Source organism: Hyla sarda, chromosome 5 (assembly GCF_029499605.1).
Source record: "Hyla sarda isolate aHylSar1 chromosome 5, aHylSar1.hap1, whole genome shotgun sequence".
Taxonomy (NCBI): Eukaryota; Metazoa; Chordata; class Amphibia; order Anura; family Hylidae; genus Hyla; species Hyla sarda.
This window is the reverse complement of record NC_079193.1, coordinates 27347522-27359371: the sequence shown is the minus strand read 5'-3', so window position 1 is coordinate 27359371 and position 11850 is coordinate 27347522. Positions and strand designations below refer to the sequence as shown.

The 11850-nt window shown below is 41.3% G+C and overlaps 1 long non-coding RNA gene across 1 annotated transcript; it reads left to right on the top strand.

Moving 5' to 3' along the window:
- The first annotated feature begins 1263 nt into the window (after positions 1-1263).
- LOC130272988 (uncharacterized) lies at positions 1264-7334 on the top strand. The gene is made up of 3 exons (XR_008843815.1): positions 1264-1454; positions 2913-3066; positions 6850-7334. It is a non-coding gene; the product is annotated as an uncharacterized LOC130272988 (long non-coding RNA).
- The last annotated feature ends 4516 nt before the right edge of the window (positions 7335-11850 follow it).

Sequence of the window (11850 nt, the reverse complement as noted above, 5' to 3'; positions counted from 1 at the left end):
CATTTTTTAGAGACCTTTTTAAAAATGAAAGAAGCCATCTGATTGGTTGCTATAGGCAACTGCAACACTTTTTCTCTACACAGGTTTTGAGAAATCTCCTCCTTGACCTGCCAAGTTAGTAGAGAACTAACTCCATAACCCCAGTGGTAGGGGGATAGGGGATAAGTTGTCTAGCAGCGGAGTACCCCTTTAAGGACAGAGGGAGTTGGTGGTAGGGAATTCTACATGTTCGGAGTATGAGGCCCAAGCGGTATAGGACATGACCAACAACTCCGGGGTGAACGTCCACACAGGATCTCAGTAGAACTTGGATTGACCCATCCTTGTAGACAGATACAAAAACCATACAGAGATATAATAGTGGGGACCGGCTGCATCTTATCATGTAATATAAACAGTTTACGAGTTTTAATGTTCAGAGTTTATAGTTGTTTTGAGTGTAAAACTATTTTATGTCTGTAATTGAAAAAAATCTGAAAATATCTTTGACCTCCCGGAAAAAGGAGAAAGTAGTCATGTAGTCACGTATCCGGTAACGTGGTCATGATCAGAGTGTTCTCCTTAAAAAGAAAGACCGATGCAGCAAATAGTAACAGTACATTCTTAAAACCGTACAGTAAGTTTACAGGTTTCAGGTAAGCACATGGACTCAAATGGTCTGAGCTCATTAAAACAACCTCCCTCCATCTTGTAGCCTATGTGATTTGTAAATTACATTATTTGCCAAAAAATTGCTCTTTAACCCAGAAAAAGTCTTGGCCACTAGGTGTCTCACTTCTCTGCAATCAGCTGTTCGCTGCCTGTTGTTAGGCTCAGTCCATCTATGACAACAGAGATACCATGACAGAACAGAGTAACTAAGGCGGGGCTTAGCTTGTGCTATGTGCAGAAGAGAGGAAGAGCGAGCCTGGGTTGGGTACCTGCCAGCTCATAGGATTCATACTTTGCCTGAGTATATTAAAGGTGGTTTGTATTGCGTTCTTCCGTGCCGGCTTAAATCCAGGTAGTGCATATAAATGGCGCTCTGTTCAGACAAGGTAACAGCTTAGACGCGTTTCAGGGTACTAAAAACGACCCCTCCCTCAGTAGGCACTTGGCTACTGAGGAAGGGGTCGTTTTTAGTACCCTAAAACGCGTCTAGGCCGTTGTCTGAACAGAGCGCCATTTATATGCACTACCTGGATTTAAGCCGGCACGGAAGAACGCAATACAAACCACCTGCTGCATTAACCAACCAATCTCTCTCACCAAGTGCACCGCAAGCCTGCTGCCTTTACCATCAGAACCAATTGAGAGTCCGATACCTGCATTGGTGTTTGCCGACACCACGGACCGCACACGAGGGAACCCCTTGCTGGAGCCCTCCATCCGCCCAGGCATCCACGCCGGAACCATCGCGGAGATCACTGCGCTTGCTACCATCAACCCGTCGCAGTGCGGGACCAGCAGCCACGGTGAGACCGAGCCATCTATTTGTCTAAAGACTGTGGGCAATACATGATAAGTTAACATAAAAGTGAGTTTGCTATTTCCATCATGAGTACTTGATTACCAGTTTTTTTCCCACTATAAGTGCCGGACTAACGGTCCATTCCGGACCATTGACAATCAGGATTTGCAGATATTTTTTCAAATTAGATAGTTGCTCTCCATATATCTTATTCATCCTGTCATTAGGGCCCAATGACAGTTTAATAATGATAATGCTCTGATAATGTTATCATCAAGTCTTTTACCTATGTAATTGTTGTTTTTATTAAAATTTGCATTTTTTCAAAGCCATCTGTCTGCAAACGTATTCATTGTGTACCCAGTAGGGTGATATCCTTGAGGTGTGGTCAATCTTTGTTTTTGATCTTTTTCCCATTGGAATGGTGGGGATCGATCTTTTAACCACATTAACCTCGAATATCTGGTTGTGAGCTGCACACACATTTTCTCTGAGGTGTTGAAAAGAGCCTGTCTGCTTCAATGGGTGGAGCAACCGCTGGGTGGGAGGGAAATCATTATTCAGTAAATTGTAGGTTTGCAATAGCTGGAGGCACCCTGCTTACAAAACACTGGTGTTTTGTTCATAGCAAAGCATGGTAGGCAGCACAGCTATGCTTCAATGGGTGGGGTGGCTGATGTGTTGAGAAAAGGGGAGGGAGAAAAGTGACCTTACACTCACAAACAAGGAATTTTGGGGCATGTAGTTAGAGGGAGAGAACTCCAACAGGAAATAGCCATTTGACAAAAAGAAATCTGCAGTGTTATCATAAACACAGCCATTTCCATCCAGTACAAGCACGTATCAATCCTAAGCATGTCCGTTACTGTCTGACAGGTAAGTACTACAATCATCTTATGGTGGATAACCCCTTTAAGACTTCCCTTCCATCTCAGCGGGAGTAGTAGCAGCAGTTCAATGCATCAAGCAATCCCTTCTTTGCGGTGCTGTTTTTGTTCCTTTCATTTCTGCTCATTTAATTTCAACCCCAATGCCATCTATAGTAGTTCACTGTAAATCATCGCCAAGCAGAGTACCAACCTGTTCATTTCATTGCAATTTTACCAGCACAACATCATAGTAATAAGGAGTAGGTGATCTGATTGGATAGATAAGTAAGGGAAAGGAAGTCCTGTGTGTGTACTACTGGAGAACCATTCAGCTCTGGTCCAGCCTCTAAAATTTAAAGAATGAGAAATTGCTGTGCACCACTGAGGGGGGGGGGGGGGTCTCAGGGTACCAATAGCAGTAGTGAAAGAGGTAAAATCACCATGTCACCAAGGGTTAGTATTACAAAACCATACAGATAGTGACTGTTACAATACATGGCACTCTCATTTAAAAGTTACTAGTACATTTTGATTGCAACTTTAAAAAAGAACTTCTGCGTTTCATTATTTTTTTTATTTTTTATCTTGCCTAGATTGTCAGTATAGGAAAGAAAAACCTGGCTTAACCTCCCGCCAGTCCCCCTGTGGTCACCATGCTGATATGACGCACGAGGTCCGCAAGTGTAGTTGAAGGAGTATAAGGGAACCAATGTAACCGTGCCACTGGATAACTTTAAAGACTCTAAGGTAGCTACATATAGATTTATAACCACCACACACGCTCTCTCAGACACACCGCGCCGTGCACCGTTTTAGTGAGCAATGCGCGGAGAACCTATGTGTCAATCACACAGCTGGCCAAGCGCCAACATAGAGCAAAGTGGCTTGACAGCCCGAGGGCATTGCCACCCCTGACCCCGCCTCTCCGACTGTTGCTTACTGTCTGAAAAAGTGAATTTTTGCCTTAAAAAATCTAGCAAGTAAAATGGAAAATTTGAAAAAACATCACCAAAAATTATTTAAAAAAAATGTGCAACATAAAAACTTTAAGGGGTACTCTGGTGAAATATTTTTATTTTATTTTTTTTTATTAAATCAACTGGTGCCAGAAAGTTAAACAGATTTGTAAATGACTTCTATTAAAAAAAAATCTTAATCATTCCAGTACTTATTAGCTACTGAATACTACAGAAGAAATTATTTTCTTTTTGGAACACAGTGCTCTCTGCTGACATCACGAGCACAGTGCTCTCTGCTAACATATCTGTCCATTTTAAGAACTGTCCAGAGTAGGAGAAAATCCCCATAGAAAATATATGCTGCTCTGGACAATTCCTAAAATGGACAGAGATGTCAGCAGAGAGCACTGTGCTTGTGATGTCAGCAGAGAGCTCTGTGTTCAAAAAAGAAAAGAATTTCCTCTGTAATATTCAGCAGCTAATAAGTACTGAAAGGATTAAGATTTTTTTTTAATAGAAGTATTTTACAAACCTGTTTAACTTTCTGGCACCAGTTGATTTAAAAAAAAAAAAAAAGTTTTCCACATTTCAACAATAGTCAATTTTCTAATGACATAGAAGACCCTATGGGTGTCCATATGACAATGCTTCTTGTCACTGAGCTGCTTAATGTGATTGCAGGGACAGACAATGTGCCATATGGCAGCCATTTAAAGTATAGGATTTATTTTCTAGCATCACAAAGAAAATATTATTTTTTCTTTTTTTTTCTTTTTTTTCTCCCCCTTTTTTTGCATTTATTTCCTGTCCTGTCCCACGATCCTTCCCTATTTTGTCACTCCCCGGATTGCTTGTGCACGTTGTTAGTTGTTCTGTCTTCCATTTTGAGCCCTTTTCAACTTTGGAGATGAATAAGTAATGCAGCATTTTGGCACCAGGTAACATCCGAGCTCTCTGTATCTGTCACAGATGTTTGCCGGACTGGGTTTCATTCGCCATCTGTTCGAATTTTCCAGTAATGTATATTTAATGTCCGAAGGTCAAAAATTCACGAAGCATATTTAAATACACAATGCGCCATTCTCTTATTTATCGACTGGCTGTTCACCTGCTATACAATGCACCGGCCAAATCCGAAACGTTTCTTCTCCAATATATTTCTACTAGAATAAAAAAAAAAAATGTATTTGAATTACAAAGGTAAATGTTTGTTTGTTTTCTTAGTTAAAGGGAACCTGTCACCATCGTAATGCAGTCAAATGTGTTACATAGCAGAAGGAGCTGAGCAGATATATACAGTGACCCCCGACCTACGATGGCCCCGACATACGATCATTGCAACATATGATGGCCTCTCAGAGGTCATCGCATGTCGAAGGCAGCATCAACATAACATGCTTTTGTATGTCGGGGCCATCGCATAAACGGCTATCCGGCAGCGCAGACTGCTTCAGCTGCCACCGGATATCCGTTTACGGTGCCCCGTGTGGTCCTCTGACGATCACTTACCTGTCCTCGGGGCTCTGGCGCGTCCTTTTCAGGATCCCCTGCATCGTCGGCACTCTCCATCGTCGTCATCACGTCGCTGCGCACGCCATCTCGTCATCCAATAGGAGCGGCGTGCGTAGCGACGTGATGGCGGCGACGGAGAGCGCGGATGCCGGGGAAGCAGAGGCCTTGCTGGAGCGTTGGGGACACCTCAGGGACGCGGCGACGGGTCCGGAGCGGCGGGAACATGTGAGTATAACCTCCAATACCAGTGGTCTTCAACCTGCGGACCTCCAGATGTTGCAAAGCCACAACTCCCAGCATGCCCGGACAGCCGTTGGCTGTCCGGGCATGCTGGGTGTTGTAGTTTTGCAACATCTGTAGGTCCGCAGGTTGTAGACCACTGTCCTATTCTTTACATTGCACGGATCCCTCAACATACGATGGTTTCAACAAACGATGGTCCGATTACCATCATATGTTGAGGGACCACTGTATATATATAGTTTTGTGGGACATTTAAATCTCTGCTCATTTTGGGCTTAGGAGTCTAGTGGGCGGTCCTAGTTGATGATAGTGGTTAGTCACTGGTTAGGACCACCCACTGCACTCCTAAGTCCAGAATAAGCAAAGATTTAATTTGAAAAAAAAAAAAAAAATATTCAAAGTTATTCTTAATCGTTTCCCACAAAAATTACACTCAAGGTAAGTCAGGCATCGATGAACTTCCCAATGTCCGGCATTAACCCTTCAGATCCCAGGATCAAAGTTGAGTGCGGCATTTAAAATGGGTAAAAATATGCCTTCTTTTCTTCGGGGATGCTGATGGGGACCTCAGTGGCGCATTTGTGAGGTGCTGTTCATCCTACATGATGGCTGTAGGATCCCTACCTGCCTCCGTGTCATCTGATCTTCTTTCTGCTTCTCCAGCCTACATCTGCAGGCTAGAAAAGCAGAGCGCCGATAACACTGATCAATGCTGTGCCATGGCACAACATTGTTCAGTGTCTGCAAACGAAAGATTGTATGTAATAGTCTCCTATAGATACTGAAAAGTAATGAATAAAATTTAAGGGAAAAAAGTTAATAAATGTGAATACCCCCCCCCCCCCCCCATTAATAAAAGTATAAATCACCTCACTTTTCCCATTTAAAAAAAAAAGTAATGTAAACAAAAATAAACATAAACAAATGCGGTGTTGCCACTTGCGTAAATGTCCGAACTATTAAACTATAATGCTATTGAAATCACACGGTCAGTGGCGTCAACAAAATACCAAAGACCAGAATTGCTGATTTTTTTGGTCACTTCATCTACCAGCAAAAAAATAAACAAAAAGCGATAAAAAAGTCCCAGAGAGCAAGAGAAGGACAGATTTAAAGGGGTACTCCGGTGGAAAACAATTTATTTTAGATCAAATGGAGCCAGAAAGTTAAACAGATTTGTAAATTACTTCTATTTAAAAATCTTAATCCTTCCAGTACTTATCAGCTGCTGTGTGCTCCACAGGAAGTTCTTTTCTTTTTTAATTACTTTTCTGTCTGACCACAGTGCTCTCTGTTGACACTTCAGTCCATATCAGAAACTGTACAGAGCAGGAGAGGTTTGCTATGGGGATTTGTTCCTGCTCTGGACAGTTCCTGACATGGACAGAGGTGTCAGCAGAGAGCAATGTGGTCAGACAGAAAAAAAAAAGAAGAAATTTCTCTGAAGCATACAGCAGCTGATAAGTACTGGAAAGACTAAGATTTTTAAATAGAAATAATTTACAAATCTGTATAACTTTCTGGTACTAGTTGATTTAAAAAAAAAAATTCAACTGTAGTACCCCTTTAAGCATTCTCATTTTTTTTACAAAAAAGTTTTTTTTAAAGTAGTAACTTAAAACAAAACCTTAATAAATTGGGTATGTTTTTAATGTTATGGATAAATACAGAATACATCTAACATGTCATTTTAACTGTGAAGCTCATTGCGTAGAAACGCAAACCCCCAAAAAGTTGCTAAATTGTATTTTCCTTTTCAATTTCTCCCCCCAAAAATATATTTTTTATACGGTATATATTTTTTGTTCCGCCATAGATTTTGTGATAAAATGAGTAATGTCATTACAAAGTACAGTTGATGGTGCAAGAAAAAAGAACAAGCCTTATATCGGTCTGCGGGTGGAAAAATCAAAGAGTAAATTCTCCTAAAAGGCGAGGAGGAAAAAACGGAAAAAGCAAAAATGAAAATTGGAAGTGTCCTCAAGGCCGAAATGGGCTGCGTCCGCTAAGGGGTTAAACAATTTGTCATTTTCTGGGGTAAATAGGCTGTAAAGTTCCGACTGAATAAAGGCGTGAGGCGAGCACCAGGTACGGCAATGAAGAAAGCACGGAGGAGTGTGATCGGAGAGCAGTGTCATGTCGCAATGTGACAAAACTTTTAATAGAAAAACCATTTGAGAGAGTCTCATCGGCCCCTGATGTATGTGCTCCGGAACGTATGAAGGAGATGTGTCGATGGAAATGGAACTATAATAGCAAATGGTTTTCATTACGTGGAGCGATGTAGAAACACAAAATATATTAAAGTATTTATTGCTGCCGTACATCAGCCGCACTTCAGAGCTCGCTCCTGGAAACTATTCCATCATATAAAATAATACACAAACATTCAATTCAACAAGGTGCAGGATAGAAAGTTCTATTGCTTAAAGGGGTACTCCGGTGGAAAACTTTTTATTTTTTTTAAATCAACTGGTGCCAGAAAGTTAAACAGATTTGTAAATTACTTCTATTTAAAAAAAAATATATCTTTATCCTTCCAGTACTTATTAGCTGCTGAATCCTACAGAGGAAATTCTTTTCTTTTTGGAACACAGAGCTCTCTGCTGACATCAGGACCACAGTGCTCTCTGCTGACAGCTCTGCCCATTTTAGGAACTGTCCAGAGCAGCATATGTTTTCTATGGGGATTCTCTCCTACTCTGGACAGGACTCTTAAAATGGACAGAGATGTCAGCAGAGAGCACTGTGCTCGTGATGTCAGCAGAGCGCTCTGTGTTCCAAAGAGAAGAAGAATTTCTTCTGTAGTATTCAGCAGCCAATAAGTACTGGAAGGATTAAGATTTTTTTTAACATAAGTCATTTACAAATCTGCTTAACTTTCTGGCATTAGTTGATTTAAAAGAAAAAAAAAAAGTTTTCTACCGGAGTACCCCTTTAAAGTTGCTTCAGGAAACCCTGGATTTTTAGACCATGTTCACATGTCAAATTTAATCCTTCCAATAATTATCAGCTACTGAAGTTGAGTTGTTCTTATCTGTCTGGAAACAGTGCTCTCCGCTGACATCTCTGCTTGTCTCAGGAACTGCACAGAGTAGAATAGGTTTGCTATGGGGATTTGCTTCTACTCTGGGCGGTTCCCGTGACAGGTGTCATCAGAGAGCACTTAGACAGAAAAGAACAACTCAACCTCAGTAGCTCATAAGTACTGAAAGGATTAAGATTTTTTAATAGAAGTAATTTACAAATCTGTTTAACTTTCTGTCACCAGTTGATTTTAAAGGGCAGGTTCCAATTTATGTGCCCCGATATTGGAAAAAAAAAATAATTTATATTTATTTTCCTTTTTTTCCAAAAACATCAACACTCTAAGGGGGAGATTTATCAAAACCTGTGCAAAGGAAAAGTTGACCAGTTTCCCATAGCAACCAATCAGATCGCTTCTTTCATTTTTAACAAGGCCTCTGCAAAATGAAAGAAGTGATCTGATTGGTTGCTATGGGCAACTCAGCAACTTTTCCTTTGCACAGGTTTTGATAAATCTCCACCTTAGGCTAGGTTCAGACTACAGAATTTCTGCCTGAAATTCCGCTTTGAAATTGCAGGCAGAAATTCCGCTTACTAAAATGTATTATGTTAGTGAGTGGATTTTCCGTTCACAAATTCACACTTCGTAATGTTTGAAGCGGAATTTGTGAACGGAAAATTTGCTTTAAATTTCTGCCTAAAGAATGGCGTTGCTCTTTCTTCAGGTGGAAATACTCGCAGAGGACATTGCAGTCTTTTAAGGGCTGCAATGTCCACGTAGTCCACTGATTCAGTTGGCGCTGGTTGCACTTGGAATCTCTAGGTGGAAAGTTTCCGTCTGGAGATTCCATAGTCTGAACCTAGCCTTAGGCTAGGTTCAGACTACGGAATTTCCGCCTGCAATTTTGCTTTGAAATTGCAGGTGGAAATTCCGCTTTCTAAAATGTGTAGTGAATGATTTTCCGTTCACAAATTCACACTTCGGAATTTGTGAAGCGGAAAATCCGCTTAGAAAATCCGCTTAGAAATTTCCGCCTGAAGAAAGGCGTTGCTCTTTCTTCAGGTGGAAATCCGCGCGGAACACATTGCAGTCTATTGGAGACTGCAGTGTCCGCGCGGTCCTAGCGCTGACTGATTCAGCCGGCGCTGGCCGCACTCGGAATCTCCGGGTGGAAATTTTCTATGGGATTCTATGGGATTCCGCACTCCCATTCACACTTCTGAATTTCCGCTTACGGAATTTCACACTTCTGAATTTCCCATTTCCGTAAGTGTGAATGGGAGTGCGGATTCCCATAAAAGTCTATGGGCTTTAATTTGAGGCAGAATTCCACAAGCGGAATTCTGCAAGCGGGAATTCTGCCGCGTGAATAGACTCTAAGATTAGGTTTACACTGCTGAATTTCTGAGCAGAATTTCTGCCAGAGATCGAGCCGGCGGTGCTAGGACCGAGCACACTGCATTGCTGCTCCCATAGACTTCTATGCATTTCTCGGTGGATCTTTTGGGAGATCTGCTCAGAAATGCATTATCATCTATGGGGACTGCAATGTAGTCCGAGCGGTCCTAGTGCTGCCGATTTGATCTCCGGCAGAAATTCCACAGTGTGAACCTAGCCTAAGGCTATTTTCACACAGCAGAATTTCAGCAATTTTGCACAAATTCCATAAAGCAAAGTTTGAACACAGAATTCCAACGAAATTCAAGCCCCATTGACTTCAATGGGATTCCCAAAATATAATACTGGTCTTTAATTTTTGGTGAACTGTGGAAAGTGGAATTTCCTCGGTGGAATACCCATTGCAGAAATTCCGCTGTCTGAATGTGACTGCAAAATCCCGTTAAAGTCTATGGGCAGTAAATTTCAGGGGGGGGGGGGGGGGGGGGAATTCCAGGCGGTATTCTTACGCTGAATTCTGCACAGAAATTCTGCCATGTGAACGAGACCTTAGGCTATGTTCAGACAGCAGTATTTCTATGCGAAATTCAGCTGAAGAGTTTTGCCGAAATTCCGCTGAAGAGTTTCGCTGGAAATTCTGCCATAATGTACTGACCATAGCCTTCGGCTGTCCGGGCATGCTGGGAGCTGTAGTTTTGCAACAGCTGGAGGCACCATGGTTGGGAAACACTGGTATAAAACATTTAATTCAACTAAACATCATAATAACCCATATCGGACATGTACTCATACCAGACAATTATGGGTTTTATAGAGACATTTACCAGTTTTATATGAAATTTTCTTCCCACGGAGGAGTTTTACAATTCACATCTGATAAATCATCTTTTCCCTATACTATCTATTTGCTTCCTGGCAACTCGGAGTGAAAACATCTGCTCATTTCGCTTGGATCAACATCAATAGATTAAAAATGCAATGTTTTATTATAGCTGCAAAATCACCTTATCTCCATGGAAGTCAGTGCAAGTGAAGATACAGATGAGTCCAAAGATACAGATGAGTCCATGTTTTTTTTTTTTTTTTTGGGGGGGGTATGCCCATGGCATCTGGGGCACAATGGGGTGGGGGTATTCAGGGTCATTCACGGCAACAAGAAGAGACGTTTTGCATGCAATTTCTTCCTATCAGTACTTTATATCCTATCAGGGCCGGTTCTGCCTATAGGCAAAATAGGCAGCTGCCTAGAGTGCTCTCTTGATGGGGGTGCCACACTGCCCGTTGCAAAAAAAAGTAGCCAACCAGCATCTAAAGCACCCGCAGCGAAGAAGATGTTTTACAATATGTTATAATATTATAATATAATAATAAAGGAGAAGTCTCATACTCAAAAACTTATCCACAGAATAAAAAAAACTAAAAAAAACGTACCCGCAGGGTAGGGGATACATTTTAGATTGCGAGGGGTCCAACCGCTGGGGGTGGAGTATAATCACAGCAATTTACCAAATGAGGCCGACCTAATCACCTGGCGAGACTCCAGCAACCAGGAGCCTAAACTGCTGAGACTCATAAGTGTGTTGAGGTCAGTTCACATTATGTGCAGTTTTGATGCTTTTTCTTAAAAATTATGTTTTATTAGAGAAATAATGACATTAGAAGAAAGTATTTTGACCCATAAATACAATTGAGATGTTTTATAAAGATTTTAGGTCTATATTTTTGGACTTGGACCCGTTTTGCTGTATTGTGGCCATGATTTTGCTTTGATTTTTCAAAATTTTGGTGAAAATGACACATGATTCACACAATTGCAGTGAACAAAGGAACATCTGCCACAATTTTGGGAAAATGTAAAAAATGACAAACGTGTGAACACAGTCTCAGGAGAGGTGTATAACTATTATATATTGTGATCCCACAGAGATAGTAGCAGCAGTATACAGATAGAGCTGGAGGGGGGTGTATAACTACTACATATCCTGATTCCATAGAGACAGCAGCAGTATACAGATAAAGCTGGAGGGTAGGTGTATAAATACTATTTATCCTGATCCCATAGAGACAGCAGCAGTATACAGATAAAGCTGGGGGGGGGGGTGTATAAATACTATTTATCCTGATCCCATAGAGACAGCAGCAGTAGACAGATAGAGTTGAAGGGGAGGTGTATAACTACTATATATCCTGATACTATAGAGATAGCAGCAGCAGTAAACATAGAGCTGGAGGGGAGGTATATACATACTATATATCCTGATCCCATAAAGATAGCAGTAGCAGTATACAGATAGACCTGGAATGGAGGTGTATAACTACTATATATCCTGATTCCATAGATATAGCAGCAGTATACAGAGAAAGCTGGAAGGGTTTACCTACTACTATTCA